Source organism: Cebus imitator, unplaced genomic scaffold, assembly GCF_001604975.1.
Source record: "Cebus imitator isolate Cc_AM_T3 unplaced genomic scaffold, Cebus_imitator-1.0 Scaffold57, whole genome shotgun sequence".
In the NCBI taxonomy this organism is placed as follows: domain Eukaryota; kingdom Metazoa; phylum Chordata; class Mammalia; order Primates; family Cebidae; genus Cebus; species Cebus imitator.
The window spans coordinates 8,450,054-8,470,202 of record NW_016107372.1 but is presented as its reverse complement, the minus strand read 5'-3'; the positions used below and the strand labels follow the sequence as shown (position 1 = coordinate 8,470,202).

Sequence of the window (20,149 nt, the reverse complement as noted above, 5' to 3'; positions counted from 1 at the left end):
GGAAGCTGGAGGAATCTTCCTCACACTATACGTATCAGCTACTTCCTCATTGGAGCTTAAATGTTATCTCTCAGAGTTGTCTTCACTGACCTCCCCATCCAAAATGGTCTCTATTCTTTTTTCCCACCTATCCTTTTTAAATGACTGAAGAGCACTTTGATTCTGTAATTATCTTTTAAAATAATATTTTTTACTATTTTTGTTTATTTATAGTAGTGATTTTATCTTAGAATATAAAATGCTTAAGGGTCAGGATCTCTTCCCTTCAATATCTACAGTGTGTTTAGCATAGTACTTGTTGTCTGGTGGCACTTAAATTTCCTTAAAATGATGTTCGATTAATTAGAACACTGAATCCAGGTTTGGCTTTCAAATATTTTCATTGTTATAGAGAAGCCACAGCAGTTTCAGAGAAAAGAGAAGCAAGTTCGCTAAGGAACTTAGAAAGAAATTGATGTGAATGATTTTGGAGAAGAGAACAGTCAGGGACTCTTTATATATTTCACAATGTAAAGTCTTTATTAAAAACATGTTTTAAAAAAAACTGCTCTGTATTGTCACAAACTTCTAAATTAAAGGGAGAAACAAAATTTTCACTGGCCCTAAAGAAGAACTTGGACTATCATCAGGTTCCAGGAAGTAGTTTTTTCAACACCCAACGTATTGTGCCTTTCTTCAGCTCTCTTATCTTTACCAAGAGGGCAGAGACTGTTGGTTGCTTACCTGGTAACTCTTCTCCCCTTCATGGTTCGTAACAGAATGCTAATTTTATTTAAAATGCCATTGTGTGTGTACTTCTAAGAGATTGTATGTTCCAGCTTCCTTAGTATGTGGTGACATTCTGGTCAATGTGATGTAAGATGAGGTGTTGTGTTGGTGGCTCACGCCTGTAATCTGAGAACTTTGGGAGGCTGAGGCAGGCAGATCACAAAGCCAGGAGATGGAGACCATCCTGGATAACACAGTGAAACCCCATCTCTACTAAAAATACAAAAAATTAGCTGGTCGTGGTGGCATACGCCTGTAGTCCCAGCTACTCAGGAGACTGAGGCAGGAGAATCACTTGAACCCGGGAGGTGGAGGTTACAGTGAGCCGAGATTGTGCCATTGCACTCTAGCCTGGGTGACAGAGCGAGATTCCATCTCAAAAAATAAACAAACAAAAAAAACACCTTATATATTTTAGCTACTATTATTTTGCATTCTTAGTTACATACAACCAAACGTAATTTTAATGATCTTGGTTTTCTCCTTTTAATCAAATATATAAAGTCTACATTATAAAAGATCTTAAGAAATAATAGAGAAGCAGCTATTTTGGAGAGAAAATATTATTTTAGAAACTGCCTGAATTCAGGGATCTTTACATACATGCTTATAAACTAGAAAGAAGGCCCAAATAAACTGATAAATTGCAGAGAAGTTTTATTAAGTATAGTATAAAAGATTGTATATGCGGCTGGGCGCGGTGGCTCAAGCCTGTAATCCCAGCACTTTGGGAGGCCGAGGTGGGTGGATCACGAGGTCAAGAGATCGAGACCATCCTGGTCAACATGGTGAAACCCTGTCTCTACTAAAAATACAAAAAATTAGCTGGGCGTGGTGGCGCGTGCCTGTAATCCCAGCTACTCAGGAGGCTGAGGCAGGAGAATTGCCTGAACCCGGGAGGCGGAGGTTGCGGTGAGCCGAGATCGCACCATTGCACTCCAGCCTGGGTAACAAGAGTGAAACTCTGTCTCAAAAACAAAAAAAAACAAAAACAAAAACAAAAAAAAAAGATTGTATATGCAGAGACTCATATATAGAACAGCAATCAAACAAGCCCGACAATAGATTCAAAGAGACTTTTACACACATAACAGTGTGTAGCTCATAAATGTCTACTTCCTTAAGTGGGAAATATTATCCATCAAAATGAAACAGGAAAAAAAAATGTGCATTGTTACTTTTAAAAGCAAATGCATTTTAGGATATTTTGATGAAATTCTGACTTATAAGGGCTGGGAATAGACCCTTTCAATATATTTTACTATTGCCAAGTCCTTGTTTAAAATCTAGGTATTTATTTTATTCTCCAAATGACGAAGAGGGGAAACGTGCACTAAAAATAATCAATGGGATAGAAAATAGGTCATTTTGGAAAGACTTTTTTTAAAAAACGTTTGTCTACAAACAGATGGAAAAACATTCTGTGCTCATGAATTGGAAGAATCAATATTGTTAAAATGGCCATACTGCCCAAAGCAATCTACAGACTTAATGCTATTACCGTCAAACTACAATGTCATTTTTCACAGAATTATAAAAAACTAGTCTAAAATTATGTGGAACCAAAAAAGAGCCCAAATAGCTAAAAGAATCCTAAGGAAAACCAACAAAGTTGAAAGCATCACTTTACCCAACTTCAAGTTATACTACAAGTCTCCAGTAACAAAACCATCATGATACTGGTACAAAAATAGACACATAGACCAAAGCGACAGAATAAATAGAGAACCCAAAAATAAGGTCACACATCTATAATCATCTGATCTGTGACAAAATTAACAAAAATAAACATTGGGGAAAGGACTCCCTAGTCAATAAATGGTTCAGTGATAACTGGCTATCTATATGCAGAAAAATGAAACCGGACCCCTACTTATCACCATAGGCAAAAAATAATTCAAGATAAATCAACAACTTAAATGTAAGACCTCAAACTATACAAATCCTAGAAGAAAATCTTGGAAATACCATTTTGGATATCAGTCTTGGCAAATAATTTATGGCTAATTCCTCCAATCAAAAATTTTTTTTTCATCCAATCAAAATTTGTTTTGCAACAAAAACAAAAATTGACAAGTGGGATCTAATTAAGCCAAAATCATCTGCACAGTAAAAGAAACTACTAACAGTAAACAGACAACCTACAGAATGGGAGTACTTGCAAACCATGCATCCAACGAAGATCTAATATTCAGAGTCTGTAAGGAACTTTAAAAAAAATTTACAAGCAAAAGACAAACAATCCCATTAAAAAGTGGGCAAAGGACATGAACAGACACTTCTCAAAAAAAGCCATTCAAGCGGCCAACAAGCATATGAAAAAATGCTCTTCATCACCAATCATTAGAGAAACGCAAATCAAAACCACAATGAAATACCATCTCATATCAGTCAGAGTGGCTATCAAAACATCAAAAAATAACAGATGCTGGCAGGGCTGCAGAGAAAAGGGAAAGCTTTCATACTGTTGGTGGGAATGTAAATTAGTTCAGCCACTGTGGAAAGCAGTTTGGAGATTTCTCAAAAAACTAAAAATGGACATAAAGAAGGGAACAATAGACACTGAGGATTATAGGAAGCACGAGGGAGAGAGCAAGGGTTGACAAATTATCTGTTGGATACTGTGCTCATTACCTGGATGACAGGTGCAATTATATCCCAAAGCTCAGCATTATATAATATACCTTTGTAACAAACCTGAACCTGAATCTAACATAAAAGTTAGAGAAAAGTTTTGTCTAGCTTGGAAAAGAACAATAAGACAAAGTATTTCATGCATGTGAAGAGTTATTAAAGAAGGCTAGTCAGTTTTTAATCATTAAAGTAGAACAGAATCAAATTACCTTAGGTTGAATAAATTGTTTATTGATAGTGTTGACAAAATCTGGTATCATTGAAGGCTGGAGAAGAATCTCAAACCCTAGAGATCTTTATAAATTCTGGAGGGGATGTGGGGTATCCTAGTGGGATGTCTTGCTCCATGATCAACCACGAGCCTCCCTCCTGAAGCTCAGAGCCTGTGTTGAAAAGAAGGACTTCCTAGAAAGATAGAGTGATGTTTGGCCACAGAAACCCTTAGAATTCTTCTGATTCTTTCTTTGAAATTCAGTCACTGGAAAATTCCTTGAAATATATTCCAGTTTTTTTAACATAAGGAAAAATAGCAACCACTGTTTTTTATTTTTATTTTTTATTATTTTTGAGACAGAGTCTTGCTCTGTTGCCCAGGCTGGAGTACAGTGACTCAATCTCGGCTCATTGCAACCTCCCCCTCCCAGGTCCAAGCGATTCTTCTGCCTCAGCCTCTGAGTAACTGGGATTACAGGCATGCACCACCACACCCAGCTAATTTTTGTATTTTTAGTAGAGACAGGGTTTCTCCATATTGGCTAGGCTGGTCTCGAACTCCTGATCTCAAATGATCCACCTACCTTGGCCTCCCAAAGTGCTGTGATTACAGGCATGAGCCACCACGCCCAGCCAAGCAACCACTGTTGGTTGATTGCCCACTCACAGCAGAGGTTTTGGGTGTGCTGCACACATTCCCTTAACTTTCCCATGTCCAGGATGTGCTAATGACATCCATGAATCTCCACCTCAGTGCCTCTACCTGCCTAAGCCATTGATTTGTCCTATCTAAGATGGATCAATAACCTCGGTGTGAGTTTGCTTTTCCTGCACACTGAGCCTTGCCAGTACCACAATCCGAGGGCTCACAAAATGTCTGACTTGCCATCATGGAATCCTGTCTGGGACTGAGGGCCCACTTTATGGTGGAGGAACAGCAATGAACATGTGATAGTGGGACCTATGGATCCTACCAAGTGCTTCATCTCTGAGAAGTGCCACCCCATGGAACCCTCAAAGTCCTGTTAAAAACCCAGCAAAGAAGCCAGCTTGAGGATGATATTCTATTGGAGTGGGGCCTTGTCCTTCAAAATGTGGCATGGATAGTACTTTGAACCAAAGGCCAAATGTTACTGTGTCTCCAGTAGCTAGAATACCCTCCCCAAACCCTAGTAGTTGCTCTATGACTGAGCTAGATTTATCAGGGTAATTTCATTTGCTGGTGATGGGTTTAGGGGAAATGAGTTGAGTGCATCTTGGAAAGATGCAGCTGTTCAATCAACCCATACTGATGTGGAGAAACTGCTTTTCTCTTCTGGCTTTGGACGTGTTGTGGAAGATAACACTTGGAGCAGTGGTAGCTGCCACCTTATCACCATGAAGAGAGAGACAACATGGAGACGGAGAATGGGACAGTGAGCAAAGAGACAGGAGGAGCTGGGTCTTTGATGACACTATTGATCCTTTAAAGCAGCCCTGGGGCTGGGCATGGTGGCTCATACCTGTAATTGTAGCACTTTGGGAAGCTGAAGTGAGCAGATCACCTAAGGTCAGGAGTTCAAGACCAGCCTGGCCAGCATGGCCAAACCCCCTCTCCACAAAAAATACAAAAATTAGCCGGGCATGGTGGTGTATGCCTGTAGTCCCAGCTACTTGGGAGGCTGAGGCAGGAGAATTGCTTGAGGGTGGAGGGCAGAGGTTGCATTGAGCCAAGACTGTGCCACGGCACTTCAGCCTCAGAGACAGGAAAAAAAACTAAAAAAAAAAAAAAAAAAGCAGCCCTGGAACTGCTTTCCTGGACATTTTGTTAAATGAAGTAACAGATAGTTTTATTGTTTATCCACTTTTAGTCCAAAACGGGTACTTTCCGGTGATATTCATGGCAGATGTTGCTAGTTAGGCTTTTTCACATTTATCCCCTCCATGACTTCCTTTGTGCTGATAGTGCCTCCCCTTTCCATTCCAGAAGCTCAAAATGCCTCTTTAACATTTCTCAGCCTCCTTTACAGATAAGATATGGATGTGTGACCCAGTGCCTGTCAATGAGATTTGTGGTCTGTTGTGAGCCTTCTGAGAAAGGATTTCCTTCTTAATAAAAAGTGGCATTTGGCCGGACGCAGTGGCTCACGCCTATAATCCCAGCACTTTGGGAGGCTGAGGCGGGTGGATTATGAGGTCAGGAAATTGAGACCATCCTGGCCAATATGGTGAAACCCCGTCTCTACTAAAATACAAAAACTTAGCTGGGCGTGGTGGCACGTGCCTGTAGTCCCAGATACTTAGGAGGCTGAGGCAGGGGAATTGCTTGAACCCGGGAGGCGAAGGGTGCAGTGAGACGAGATGGCGCCATTGCACTCCAGCCTGGGCAACAGAGCAAGACTCCGTCTAAAAAAAAAAAAATAGTGACATTTAGAAAACATGTCCTTATTCTTTGGTCAGATGTTGTTGTGTCTTCATGTGATATTTGGCCAGGTGCTGTTGTGTGTTCATGTGATACTTGAAACTGTGGCTGCCATCTGTGACTGTGAGTGGGCAGTGTAAGGCTGAGACCAATACTCTGAGAATGACAGAGTGAAAGACAGGGAATTTCGCCCAGGTCCTCAATGACATGCAGAGGCCTGATCCCACCTTGGACTTGCCCTGCCTCGTTAGTTCTTTTTATGTGACATAATAACTTCTTTTTTTTTTTTTTTTTGAGACAGGATCTTGCTCTGTCGCCCAGGCTGCAGTGCACTGGCGTGATGATAGCTCACTGCAGTCTCGAACTCCTGGTCTCAAGCAATCCTCCTGCCTCAGCCTCTTAAGTAGTTGGCATTAGAGGGGTGTGCCACCATGCCTGACTGATTTTTGTATTTTTTTTAAAAGATGGGGTCTCCGTGACGTCCAGGGTGGTCTTTAACTCCTAGCCTCAAATTTCCCACCTCAGCATCCCGAAGTGTTGGGACTTCAAGCATGAGCCTCGGCACCCAGGCAATAAAAGTCATTTTAAAAATTGTTTTTTGTTGAATGTTCTGCTTCTCGAAGTTAGTCATCTTAACTCAAACATACAGCATCACATGCCACCTTAACTCCGGCTCTCTGCTCCTCAAATTCACCAGAAGTGAAAGAACTAAAAGATTTCTGTTAAAATTGTAAACATCAGCTGGTCTTGGTATTGCAGTAAAAGGATTATGGAAAGTGCTCATAGTATTTTATTATATAGGTCATAGACTATTTCTGCCGTCTTTCCCATGAAACGTTATTAGGCATTCATGAGAATTACGAAGACATCTCTTCTCAATGTCCCTGTTATTTAGAGAAATAACAAAACTATAAAAGGGATTGCTGTACTCCTGTAGATGTTTTCTTTCAGTTGGAAATAATAGATTCTGAATTGAATTTTTTAAAAAAGAAGGAAAATATAGCCAAATTTGATAACTCTCAAAAGCTGTCAATAAAAATATATTGAAAACTTTTCAAGAGAAAATTGTACTTTTTTTTTTTAATAAAAAAACGTAGAGAGTAGAAATACTACAGGCATACCTGGTTTTATTGCACTTTGCTTTCTTGTATTTTTTACAGATTGGAGATGTATCAGTCTGTTCTCACATCGCTAATGAAGACATACTAGAGACTGGGTAATTTACAAAGTAAAAGAGGTTTAATGGACTCACAGTTCCACATGGCTGGGGAGGCCTCACGATCATGGTGGAAGGCAAAGGAGGAGCAAAGGCCTGTCTTATGTGGAAGCAGGCAAGAGAGTGGATGCAGGGAAACTCCCCTTTATGAAACCATCCGATCTCATGAGACTTATTCACTAATACAAGAACAGCATGGGAAAAACCTGCCCCGTGATTCAGTTACCTCCCACCAGGTTCCTCCCACGACATGTGGGGATTATGGGAGCTACAATTCACATGAGTTTTCGGTGGGGCCCAGCCAAACCATATCAGGAGGTTTGTGGCAACCCTGCATTGAGTAAGTCTGTGGGCACCATTGTTCTGACAGCATCAGCTTACTTTGTGTTTCTGTGTCAGATTTTGGTAATCCTTGGAACTTTTTCATTTTTTTAATATCTGTTATGATGATCTGTGATCAGTGATCTTTGGTGTTACTATTGTAGTTGTTTTGTGACACCCTGACCTGAAGTGTCCCCATATGAGAGGGTGAACTTCATTAGTGAATGTGTGTGTTCTGATTCCTCTAATGACCTCCCCTCCCCAATCCCAGTCCCCAGTCTCTCCCTCTCCTTGGTCCTCTCTATCCCCTGAGACACAAGGATATTGAAATTAGGCCAATTGGTAACCCTACAATGGCCTCTAAGTGTTCAAGTGAAAGGAAGAGTCACACATCTCTCACTTTAAATTAAAAGCTAGAAATGAAATGATTAAGCCTAGTGAGGAAAGCATGTTCAAAAGCCCAGACAGGCTGAAAGCTAGGCTTCTTGTGCCAAGCCATTAGCCAAGATGCAAATGTAAAGGAACGTTTCTTGAGCAAAATTAAAAGTGCTACTCTAGTGAACCCATAAGAAAGCTAAATAGCCTTAATGATGATATGGAGACACTTTCAGTGGTCTGGATATAAGATCAAACCAGCCATACCACATTTTCTTAAACCAAAGTTTATTCCAGAGCAAGGTGTAGCTCTCTTGGACTCTGTGAAGGCTGAAAGAAATGAAGAAACTGCAGAAGAAAAGTTTGATGCTAGCAGAGTTTGATTCATGAGGTTTAAGAAAAGAAGCTGTCTCCATAACATAAAAGGAATGCAAGATGAAGCAGCAAGTGTCGATGCAGAAGCTGCAGGAAGTTATCTGGGAGATCTAGCTAGGCTGGGTGATGAAGGTGGCTACGCTGAACAAAGGATTTTCAAGGTAGACAAAACAATCTTACATTGCAAGGAGATGTCATCTAAGACTTCCACAGGTAGAGAGGAGAATTCATTGCATGGGTTCAAAGCTTCGAAGGACAGGTTGACTCTCTTGTTAAGCGCTACTGCAGCTGGTGGTTTTAAGTTGATGCCAATGATTATTTGCCATCTGAAAATCCTAGGGCCCTTAAGAATTATGCTAAATTTACTCTGCTTGTGCTCTGCAAATGAAATAACAAAGCCCAGATGACAACTCATCTGTTTTCAGCGTTTTTTGAATAGTTTAAGTGCATTTTTGGGAGTATTGTTCCCAATATATGATTACTTTCAACATATTTCTGCTATTGACAAGGCACCTGGTCACCCAAGAACTCTGATGAAGCTGTACAAGGAAATTAATGTGGTTTTCACGCCTGCTAGCACAACATTCATTCTGCAGCCCAAGGATCAAGGAGTAGTTTGATTTTCAAGTCATTATTGAAGAAATTTCATAAGGCTATGGCTGCCACAGTGATTCCTCTGACAGATCTGGGCAAAGTAAATCGAAAACTTTCTTGAAACGATTCACCATTCTAGATCCCAGCAAGGACATTCATAATTCATGGGAGGGAGGTTAAAATATTGATATGACAGAAGTTTGGAAGAAGCTGATTCCAACCCTCACGGTTTACTTTGAGGGGTTTAAGACTTCAGTGAAAGAATACCTGCAGATATGTCAGACCTAGCAAGACAGAATTAGAAGTGGAGCCTGAAGACGTGTCTGAATTGCTGTAATCTCATAATAAAACTTGAACGGATGAAGAGTTGCTTCATCTGGATAAACAAATAAAGTGGTCTTTTGAGGTGGAATCTCCTCCTGGTGTAGATACTGTGAACATTGCTAAAATGACAAGGACGGATTTAGAATATTGCATAAACTTAGTGGATAAAGCAGGGCAAGGTTTGAGAGGATTGACTCCAATTTTAAAAGAAATTTTACCGTGGGTAAAATGCTATTAAGCAGCACTGCATGCTACAGAGAAATTGTGAAAGGAAGAGTCAACCCATATGCATTCATTGTTGCCTATTTTAAGAAATTGCCACAGCCATCTCTACCTTCAGCAACCAACACCCTGATCAGTTAGCAGTCATCAACTCCAAGGTGAGATCCTCCTCCAGCAAAAAGATTACAACTTCCTGAAGACTCAGATGATCACTAGCATTTGTTTTAACAATAAAGTATTTTAAAATTAAGATATATACATTGTTTTGTTAAATATAATGCGATTGCAGGCTTTATAGTATAAACATAACTTTTATATTTACTGGGAAACCAAACAATTCATGTGACTCACTTAATTTTGATATTCCTTTTAAGTGCCAGTGGTCTGAAATGAAGCTCACAATATCTCTGAAGTATCTCTATATTCCTGCTTAGCTTAAGAGTTCAACAGCAAATAAGAATTTAGAATTTTAATTCCCAGGACTATTTTCTTTTAAATATAAGTCCATATCCATAACGTATAATAAATATCTATAATGTAAAGATAATGACGAAAGATATTGTTGGAATTCTAGTATTCTGTCTTAGGCTAGATAAAAAGGTTCAATATTAGTTTTCTTCTTTTGGAAGAAAACCAGTATTTTCTAGAGGCTTTTCGTGGTTGTGGAAGTACCACTTTTAAAGCCTGTTTCTCTCTGCAGAGCAGCGAATGTCTTCTCAGAGAAGCCATTCTGTATTTCACCTATCTTCAGGGTGTATCCTTTGATAACATTTCTACAGATTAATGAGCAACTGAACTGCCATATTTTGTAGTGGGAGAACAGGTTGCCTGAGTCAGGTATCCATCCCTTTAGGTATTCAATTGGCCCACGGTCAGTGAGCTCTATTTGCTAGGTGCATCATCGCTCCACCTAGTTCAAGTCCTGGCAGCTTCCTGATTTTGAGATTCTCTTGGGAAATGAGCCTCAGCTTTAGCTTGAGGCTGGCTCAGGAAGGCAACCTTTCACCCAGTTAAGGAAAAGTTCACAGGCAAACTAAACAATACGTTGGGTTAAAAAAAGAGGCCAATCCCACTATTACTGGGTTAATGAAAGTCTTCTTTCTTATAGTACATGTAGTTGTACCACATATTTGGGGATGTGTGTGCACGTGTGAGTGTGGGTGTGTGTTTTGTTTGCCTGTGGGGGGGCAGCTTACTCGCACTGGATGATTTTTCTTGAGTAGTGTCTAAAATGAGATACAATGGCAAACTCCTTAAAATACAGAAAGACTCTGGATTCCTAAGAACGTTCAAAAACAATAATTTGGAGTAAACTTAATTTTTTGAAAAGAAATGGCAAATTTGCATGGTGAGTGCATTTAGGGGAAAACGGGTTATATGCTAGGTTAAGTGAGGCCAAAACAAGGTAAATGATAATGGATAAGCTTTGAGTTTTTGAATCTCTTCTTGCCCCAGGCATTTCCAAAAGCCATTTTATTTGGCAGGATTTGACAGCAATTTGTGCAAGAACAGGATAACTAATCCAGTTAAAAAAGAAAAAGAATATGTATATCATTTCATAACTTACACTGAAATTTATACATTACAGCAATAACTGTGCGTCTGTAATTTTTTGGGGCCGCGGGAGGTGTTTTTTCCTGGAGGGACAGAGCTCCTGCAGACCCTACTGGGCTGGCCTTTCCTCTTACGTCGCTGCCGCAGATCCCCGCTCCCCGCTCCTACCCGCAGTCAGTCCCTCTCCGCGGACCGGGTTCCCGTTCCCGTTCCCGCTCCCGCCCCCTCCCGGCGCAGGGTGCAGCCGGGTCGTTCCGCGGCGGCTCAGCAAAATGACCCGTAGTAACCTCGCCCCGCCCCGGGCCGCCAGCGCCAAGCTCCCTGGCCCAAATTCGATAGGCCCAGCCCCGCACGCGCCACCGCCCGCGGGCCAATGGGCGGCGGCCTCTCTGCATATGCAACGAGTGCCGGCCGGGGGTGCGCGTCCCAGGCGGTTCCGCTCAACAGACGCTGCTCTGCCGGCGCGGGCGTGCGACGCAGCCGTTGTTGCCGCGGCCGGGGCCGGGACGAGAAGGCGGCGGACGGGGTCGCAGACGTTCGTCCCCTCGCAGTGCGGCCCCGACGACTGCGCCAGGGTCCACGGGCGGCGGCGCGGGGCGTGAACGCTCTGAGGCTCATCCAGGCCTGCGTGGGCCTGAGGCCGCAGGAACCCGGACCCCGGTGTCGCGGTGAGTGCGGCGCCCGTTGTGGGAGCGGTGGGAGCGGGTTAGCGGCGCGGCCTCCGCGTGCGGTTCGGCTGGGCCCGAGGGGCGCCCCGGCCTCGGGATCCGGGACCCCGACGTCGGCGCCGCACCTGGCTGTTGGGTGAGCGCGAGGGCGGCCCGCGGTGCCAGGAGCAGCAGCGCGCAGGGTGCGAGGCGGCCCGCTGGGGTCTGGGAAGCGACTGACGTGGGGCCTCGGCTCAGGGCCCACGCGAACCGGGAGCTGCAGCCCGAGCGGCGTGGGGCGGCGCTGACCAGGGTGGGAGGATGCACTGCGTGTCTCCCAGCGCAGTGGGGCGGGGTAGGAGACAGGCCCCTTGAATTGGGGGGGGCTCTGCCGCGGCCCCAGCAGTGCGGTGTCCGTGGGAGGAGACTCAGCTCTGCGATTTCGGAAAACCCTTGCTTGGCAGGGCGGGAGGGGCTGTTGCTGCGTGGGGTGAGAAGAAATTGGGTGCGTGAGGTGCGTCAACCTCGGCGCTTGCTTCTGGACACTATCGTGGTGATGGGACTGGGTTTGAGACTGATGTTCGGGGTTGAGAGTTGCAGGTTTACTTTTCCCCAAGTGGGTTTTAATCACACACTGGTGATAGGATGCATAACTCAAGAGAGTGCTCACTACCAGCCATCCTGTGGGGTAGGTGTTATCAGGCTCGTTTCACAGATGAGGAGCCCGAGGCACAGATTTTTAAATGGTTTGCCCAGGTGGTCTGATACTAGAAAATGTGCTCTAAGCTGTTGGATATAAGGCCCCTCGAAAATGAAAAGGCTGGAGGAATGTCTTTAAAATTACATGGAAACTAGAGAGGCAATAGGCTTTGTGATCGAAATTATAGCTGAAAAGAACGACAAATAGCTGATATTTATTGAGCATTTATTACATGCCACGCACTGTTTGGAGAGCTTTATGTACAGTGTCTTTACACTGTTAACAGCCCTCCGGGGTGGGGGTTATTCCCATTTTACAGCGGGAGAAACTGCAGATTGGACGTATTAACTTGCCTCAGGTCTCAGCTAGTAAGAAGCTGGGATTCAGACAGGCCTGTGTAAATCTGGAGCTCGTAAATTTAACCACTGTATTTTGCTGCCTCTCCTTGGTGGCTGGCTGAATAGTTTCCACAGTGGATTTTAGTCTTGGGTGGTCGGAGAGCCGTAGTTTGATACCTTCTTTCATGATCATCAACCTATTTTGTTTCCCCAAATTAGTTCTGAGAGTTAAGGGTGCTCCTGAAAGTGTATTAGAAGGTTATTATAGGGGAGAGGTGGTGTGGCATGGGAATCTATTGCACAGACCGTTTTGTTTTCTGGCATTTTTCGGTGCACTTCTCACACTCGGGGATGAGTAAAGCTTCTGTTGTAATTTTCACATGTGTTTTCTCTTCAGACTTTTCCTGGTTTCTCTTTTCTATTAAAAGTACTGGTTTTGTAGGATGATATTGGGTGTAGGGGCAGAGTGTTCCATTGGATCTAAGGGTCAGGGTGACAAGTCACCTCATATTTTTGGATCTCAGTTACTGAATTTGTAAGATGTTTAGACTCTGTGACTTAAAGCTTAAATATTCTGAAAGTCTGAAATATTCTCCTCAAAGGAAGAAAGGAAGAATGGGAGAAAAGAAGGATGCACAACTTGTGAGGGGAAAATCATCCTCTGCCGGGTTTGGGGTGAGGGTCAGATCTTAAAGCCTCAAGATCTGTTTCATTTGCTTACATGCTTCCCTGCTGTTCAGTTTCAGTTAAGTGACTGTTTCATTCCTCAGTCAATTCATTGCCTCACCTAGAGCCATTTAATTTCTGTTCTATGTCAGGCACCTTATTAGGTGCTGGGAATACATGCTTGAATAGAGGGAAAAATAAACAAGAAGCAAATGGTCATACAAATGAATAGGTAGTTGCAAGTTTGATAGGGATGATGAAGGAAAAGTATTGTGTGGATGAGGAGTATGAGCAAGATTATGTTGCAGATGGAAATCTAGTCGAGGGAGCAATTTTTGAATTGATGTGGTGAGATTTTACTAGAGGACAGTTTTGAAATCTGATCCTGCAATTATGTACATAACGCAAGAGTTTGGGAACTTGTGAGCAACAATAATTCTTTTCATTTCAGTGTCTTTCCTACACAGAATGTCATCCCAGCTCACATTGCAAGATAAGAAAGTGAGATAGGCAACTTTTTCAGGTTGTCATTCTGTCTGCCTTCAGGGTACTAAATAGTCCTCTAATACTTTCTCCCACTGAAGATGAACTGTAACGGGGAGCAAGACTCTTATGTGAGATTTGGGCTTGCATTTGGAATTTCGATTTTTTTTTTTTTAGGAAAGCTAGACCAAGGGTGATAGGCTTTTAAAATAAGCAGTGTCATAATTATCAAAAGTATCCATTGTAGTTTACACTTCACAGGGTCATTTAACTTAAAAGTCTCATCTCTTAGGAGATCAATTTTTGATGGCTGGATTGGGAACTGTAGATTGTTAAAAATACATAAATGTCTCAGTTGAACATGTATGAAGCCAATATAAATAATACATTGCAATATTTACTTAATGACCATCTACATGCAAAACATCGTCCTGGGGGTACTATGTGGAATAAATAAAAAAGATGAACTTGCCAAAGTTCCTGCTTTCAAAGAGATTTCAATTAATAAAAACTAATGCTCAAATTTAAATTAAAAAAAAAATTTTCAAAGTATTAGCCTATGTTGGCTCATTTGATCCTCTTAAGAGCCATATATGATAAACAGAAATATTGAGAAAATGGAGATATAAAATGGTCAGGATATGGTTCTAAATAGTATATGGAGTGGGAGAAAGAGGTGTCAAGTGATTACTAGATTTCAGACCTATGCAACTCAAGGGGTTTGTGTGCTATTCACTGAGCTGGGGCTCACTGGTAGAGAACTAGGTTCTGGATGTGGAAAGAGCATGACTTCAGTTTTGGAAGTGTTCAGTTGGAGCTGCCTTTGAGGCCTCCATTGAGGTACTGTCCTAGTGCTCAGGATTGGGGTGACCATTTACCATTTTGAAGCCCTCCATGTAGAGGCAAGAGCTGAAACCACAGGCATGGGTGAGACTGCTACGGGGAGGCTGTAGAGTAAGAACAGAAGGAGGCCTGGGATGGAGCTGGGCAGAGGAGGTTGAGCTTGGAAAGGAGGCAAAAGTGGCCAGAAGCTGATGTCCCCCGAGGTCAGTGAGTCAGTACTGTGGAATGCTCGTATGGGAGAAGAATTGAGAACCATTCATTGGATTTAGCAAGGTGAAGGTCATGGAAGTCACCGTTGACCTTTGAAAGAGATGTGGATCTGCAGGTAGCAGTGGGTTGGGGAGCAGCGGGAGGTGAGGAAAATGGAGACAGCGAGTATAGGAAACTGTTTCCAGTAGTTTTGATTTCAGCATGTTTAAATGCTGACGGGAAGGCTCAGTGGAGAGGGAGTGGTTAACTATAGACTAGAAAAGGGTTTGTGTAGAGTTCCTGAAAGGATGGGGGCGGGCTGGGATCCAAAGCACAAGTGAGGCTGGCATCTTCACTGGGAGGAGGGACACCTCTTCCATAGTAATAGAAGACAGGCCTGTAACTGATGGAGCCCTAAGCAAATTCCAAAAAATTATCAAGAACTGTTAAATTTCTAAAAATTAGCCTAATTTTAGTTGACTCATGGCATAGTCTTTTAGGAAACTTTGCCACAAGAGCATCGTGTGTTTGTATTAAAATGTGGCTCAGTCTTAATTTCATCCACCTCAATAGAGTATATGTTTTCATCTGACTTCTGATGACAGTTTATTTTCTGAAAAAGGAGACATTGTAAATGTTAAATCCTGTGATGCATTCCTTACATGTTTATTTTTTGTTTCATTAGAAAAATGCTTTCAGACTGCGTCTGTTTTCCTGACATCACAAGTGCCTTAATTCTTCTTTTTATTTAAAATTTAGTTTCTGTTATTGGAATGCGTTTACATACATACTTTTGATGTTTACCATTTTGAAGGATAAAGAATTAGATGATTCAGTGGTTTCAGTTGATCTGCTAATTTTTGTTTAGAATTGAAGATACTTAAATAACCAACGTTTTGGATAAGTTGCTACCAGTTTCTACTTGTTTGTGAAGGTATTTTTTATTAAGGATTCATTCATTCCTTCATGTATTTATTTAGTGTCTGTTTTGCAAGTTACTCAGAATTTGGAAATGATTGAGCGAGTTCCTGCTCTTGAGGAACGCACAGTTCACAGGAAGGAGGTATATGAACAAATTACAGTGTGGTATAACAGAAGAAGCATATGAGCAGATATATTACAGCATGGTATAATCAGGGCAGCAGTGGAAGCTGCTGGGAAATACAGAAAAAGTGCAGAGCAGGTCCAGAGTAGGGAAGGAAAGGGGAGACTTCTTAGTGGAGATGATAGCTGAACTAGGTTTTCCAAGATGAACTGGAGTTTTGCTAGGTCAACAGGGAACCAGGAAATAGAATGTTTTACCTTGATTTTGGACCCCGTGTGTGTGTGTGTGTATGTGTGTGTGTGTGTGTGTAGATGTTATAACACTATCAAAGAATGTTGTTAGAAAAAAATTGCTTATCTTACTATCCTAACATTGATTGCTCAAGCCATGAAAAGCTGCACATTTTTCCCTGTCCTGTCATGGTCAACTTTTAGTCCCCTGTTGGATGCAGAAAGTAACTGAACTTAATTATATTCTTTGGATTCAAAGCCTAGTTTTTCTTTTTCTAAATGAATGGTCTTTGGAATAAGGATAATAGCTGATACCTTTATAGTAAACTGTGGCCAGGTGCGGTTCTAATTTTCATCTCAGCCTTATGAAATAGGTTCTTTTATCATTTATCTGTTTTTGCAGATGAGGAAACTGAAGCACAGGGGAGCTTAAGTGACTTGTGCAAATGTGTGCTAAGTGTGTGCTGGATTTCATGCCAGGCAGTCTGGTTCCAGAGTCCGTGTTCTTAACCTGGGCGCTGCATCTCTTCTCTGGAGTGACAGTTCACTCGAAGTTCATATTAACCTCCGAGGGCATGATTGTGTAGGGAAAGGAGCTATGGTGACATTTAGGGGCAATTTTATGTGTGTTTTAATCACACAAAGTTGCTGCCCCAAATAAAACTTAAGTTTTTAGTTTTTATTTTTTAAATATGGGGGAAATCATAAGGAAATAGAACTTAACTAGTTTTTTTTTTTTTTTTTTTTTTTTTGAGACAGAGTCTTGCTCTGTTGCTCAGGCTGGAGTGCAGTCGTCTGCCTCCTGGGTTCAAGTGATTCTTCTGCCTCAGCCTCCTGAGTAGCTGGGATTACAGGTGCCCATCACCATGCCCGGCTATTTTTTGTATTTTTAGTAGAGATGGGGTTTCACCATGTTGGTCAGGCTGGTCTCGAACTCCTGACCTCGTGATCCGCCTGTCTTGGCCTCCCAAAGTGCTGGGATTATAAGCGTAAGCCACCGTGCCTGGCCTAAAATGTTCTTTTTGGACTTAAACGAAGGGCTTCAGGATACTTTCCCCTTTAATCTTTCTTCAGAGAAGTTGTTATCATTGACTTTTTAGATTGTAATATAAAGGAATTTGGGATCCCATAATCTGCTAATTCCATTTTCTTTTCTGTCATTTGACTAAAATATAGACACATTTTCTGTATGTTTGAAAAGTATTTCATAAAATTTAATCCACTTAAACCCATTCCTTTCTCCCAGATCTTACTGTTAACTACTGCTCTGAATTTGGTGTTTATTATTCCTGTGTATTATTCTACAGGTTTATTACACATATGTGTTTCCTTAGACAGTATATAGTATTGTTTTGTATATTCTTAAAGTTTATATAGATGGTACTATATATATTCTTGTTCAACATACTGTTTTTTTTTTTTTTTAACTCCCACTCAAAATCACTTATCAGTGTGGCTTCATGAATTGAGCTTCAACTCAGTTCGTCAGTGTGGGTTCATGTTGATTTATGTCGTTTGTTTTTACTGCAACGTGTTACTGCATTTTAGGTCTATACAACATTTATTTCCTCTTTGCTCTGTTGATAGACTTTTAGGCTGTTTCCATTTTTCTGTTGCTACAAACATTATTACTATAAATATTATTAAACACAAATCTTTGTCAATTTTAATTTTTGACACTGTAGTTAACCTGTGCTCCTTTTCTTTGTTCTTTTCATTCTTGTCTCTGCTATCCTATAATCTTTTCATTATTTGACCTAAGGTACATTTCTTTGTCTATTATACTTACAGTATAAAACTATAATGGGCACTTTTCCTCCAAGACTCGTTTTAGTAACCTTTATTTAAGTTAACTTCCTTTGCTTTTTTTAAATAATAAAAATATCTTAAAATATAGAAATATCTTAGTAGATATTTTACAGATATGTATTATTTTACTTATAATTCCATGCATGAATGTAGGGATAATTCACATGTACTCTTTCTCTTGGGAAATGTTTCTGTGTTAATGTACATTTGATTTAGCTAATTCTGTATTTCAGTGTTTGTTTCCTTTAAATGTTTTCCTCTAAATGTAGTGTACTTTTTTTTCATTGCAGTTTAGTGGGTAGGAACGTAGGCTCAGGGTTAAGATTGCTTGGATTTAAATCCTGGCTCTACTTTTTAGCTGTGTGTCTTAGGGCAGCATATTTAATTTGTGTGTCTCAATTTCTTCATCTGTAAAATAGAAATAATAATAGAAATCGACCTGTAGATTGTTGTGAGATTCAGATGAGGTGTCTGGCACAGTCATTATTCAACACATATTAACTATTTTTATTAGTTTTATTTATTGTTAGAGTATGCAGTATTTGCTAAGTCTACTCAGTTTGTGTTGTTACCTTCTCTTTTGCAGCATTATTTTCACACATCTATGCCTCAAGGAAATGTCTGATGTATTATAACTATTTGTTAGTGGAGATTGGGAAGAGATATTGTAAACGGTAGCAAACTGTAACTTGAGGGACGTTAACTAGATTTTTTTATATTTTAACTTCAATGATTTAGGATTTGGCCAGGCACAGCGGCTCATGCCTGTAATCCCAGCACTTTGGGAGGCTGAGGTGGGCGGATCACCTGAGGTCAGGAGTTTGTCCAGCCTGGCCAATATGACGAAATCCCTTCTCTACTAAAAATACAAATTAGCTGGTTGTGGTGGTGGGTACCTGTAATCCCAGCTACCGGGGAGGCTGAGGCAGGAGAATCTCTTGAACCCGGGAGGCAGATGTTGTAGTGAGCCGAGATCGCATCATTACACTCCAGCCTGAGCGACAGAAGGAGACTCCATTTCAGGAAAAAAATAAAATCTAGTTTTTATCCTGTTTCAATTTTTTTGAAATATGTATAAAGCATTTTGAAAGGGGGTTGTGATGGCGAAATTCTCAAATAATTAACAAGGGTCTACTCTTGTTAGTTTTAAATATCTTTTGTAATATGACCCTGATAATGATTCGGTTGGTGTTTCTAAGTATATTATCCTATATCATCAACCTTGTGTTCAGTGGGGAAGAAACCATTGGCATCCATGTATGTAAAGCTGGATAGGTAAATTTGAGCTAGTGACTTAGCCTTTCTCAGCTTTCCATTTCAATTTCTGTAACATAAAGATTTCAATTCTTACCTCACAAGGTTATCAAGACTTATGTTAGTTGCTTCCTTCATCTATCTGGCTTCTCTGTCTTCTCTTGTAATTTTTTTCCCCCTATGTATATTCTTCCTTTCTTCCTCTTTGTCCTTTCTCTGCCCGTCACAAGTAGTTTTTTGGTAAATGGTAACAAGACACTCTGAATTCAGTGTGTGAGTGAACCTATTATATTAATAAAGATGCACATCATTTAAAGGGCACTGGGACATATTAATTCCCAGTAAGGATAAGAGTTTTTAGGCCATATGGGCTTACCGAGGAGATATTGTAGAGTTAAATGAGCAGTATAGAGGCCAGAGAGGTCATGCTTTGTCAAAGTAGCCAGGGAATGGTCAGCTGAGCAAAATGAGACTGACGTTAGATTTGAAGAAAGAGTTGTGAGGAAGGTGTTCACATAGGATGTCCAGGAGCAGTGGAGTTTGGAAGAACAGGATTGACAAAACTAATCCATCAACTGCTTAGGAGGACTAAGGAAGCTGTGAGGATAAATCACCTCCTGTGGGAGTGCAGAAACAAGGCCTAGCATAACCTCATTTATTTATTGATTCAACTCAGAAAATAGTTGTTGAACGAATTAAAGCTTCTAGGAATAGGTAGGGAGAACTAGCAGCTAGCTAATGAAGAGAATTGAGTGGGCTCTGAGTTATTGCAGGAGGAGCATTGAAGGTCTTGCCTGAGTTTGTAACCCTGCTGTTGAGACTGGTGATGTGGCATTGTTTGTGCCATTTAGTCTGTCTGGACTTCCGGTTTTGTTTTGTTTTGTTTTTTGTCTGTAATCTTTTCTTGCTTTGGGGGGATGAAGAGGGATCTGCTTCTTCATTTCTGTT

At 41.2% G+C, this 20,149-nt stretch overlaps 1 protein-coding gene across 2 annotated transcripts in view; it reads left to right on the top strand.

Annotated features, from left to right (window-relative positions):
• The first annotated feature begins 11,340 nt into the window (after nt 1-11,340).
• ACSL3 (acyl-CoA synthetase long chain family member 3) overlaps nt 11,341-20,149 on the top strand; it is an 80,168-nt gene continuing 71,359 nt past the window's right edge. The window contains exon 1 of one of the 2 annotated variants that reach the window (XM_017529158.2): nt 11,341-11,665. The gene's annotated coding sequence lies outside the window, so the exon portion shown is untranslated. The remainder of the gene's footprint in view (nt 11,666-20,149) is intronic. The other variant, XM_017529160.2, reaches the window with a different exon arrangement.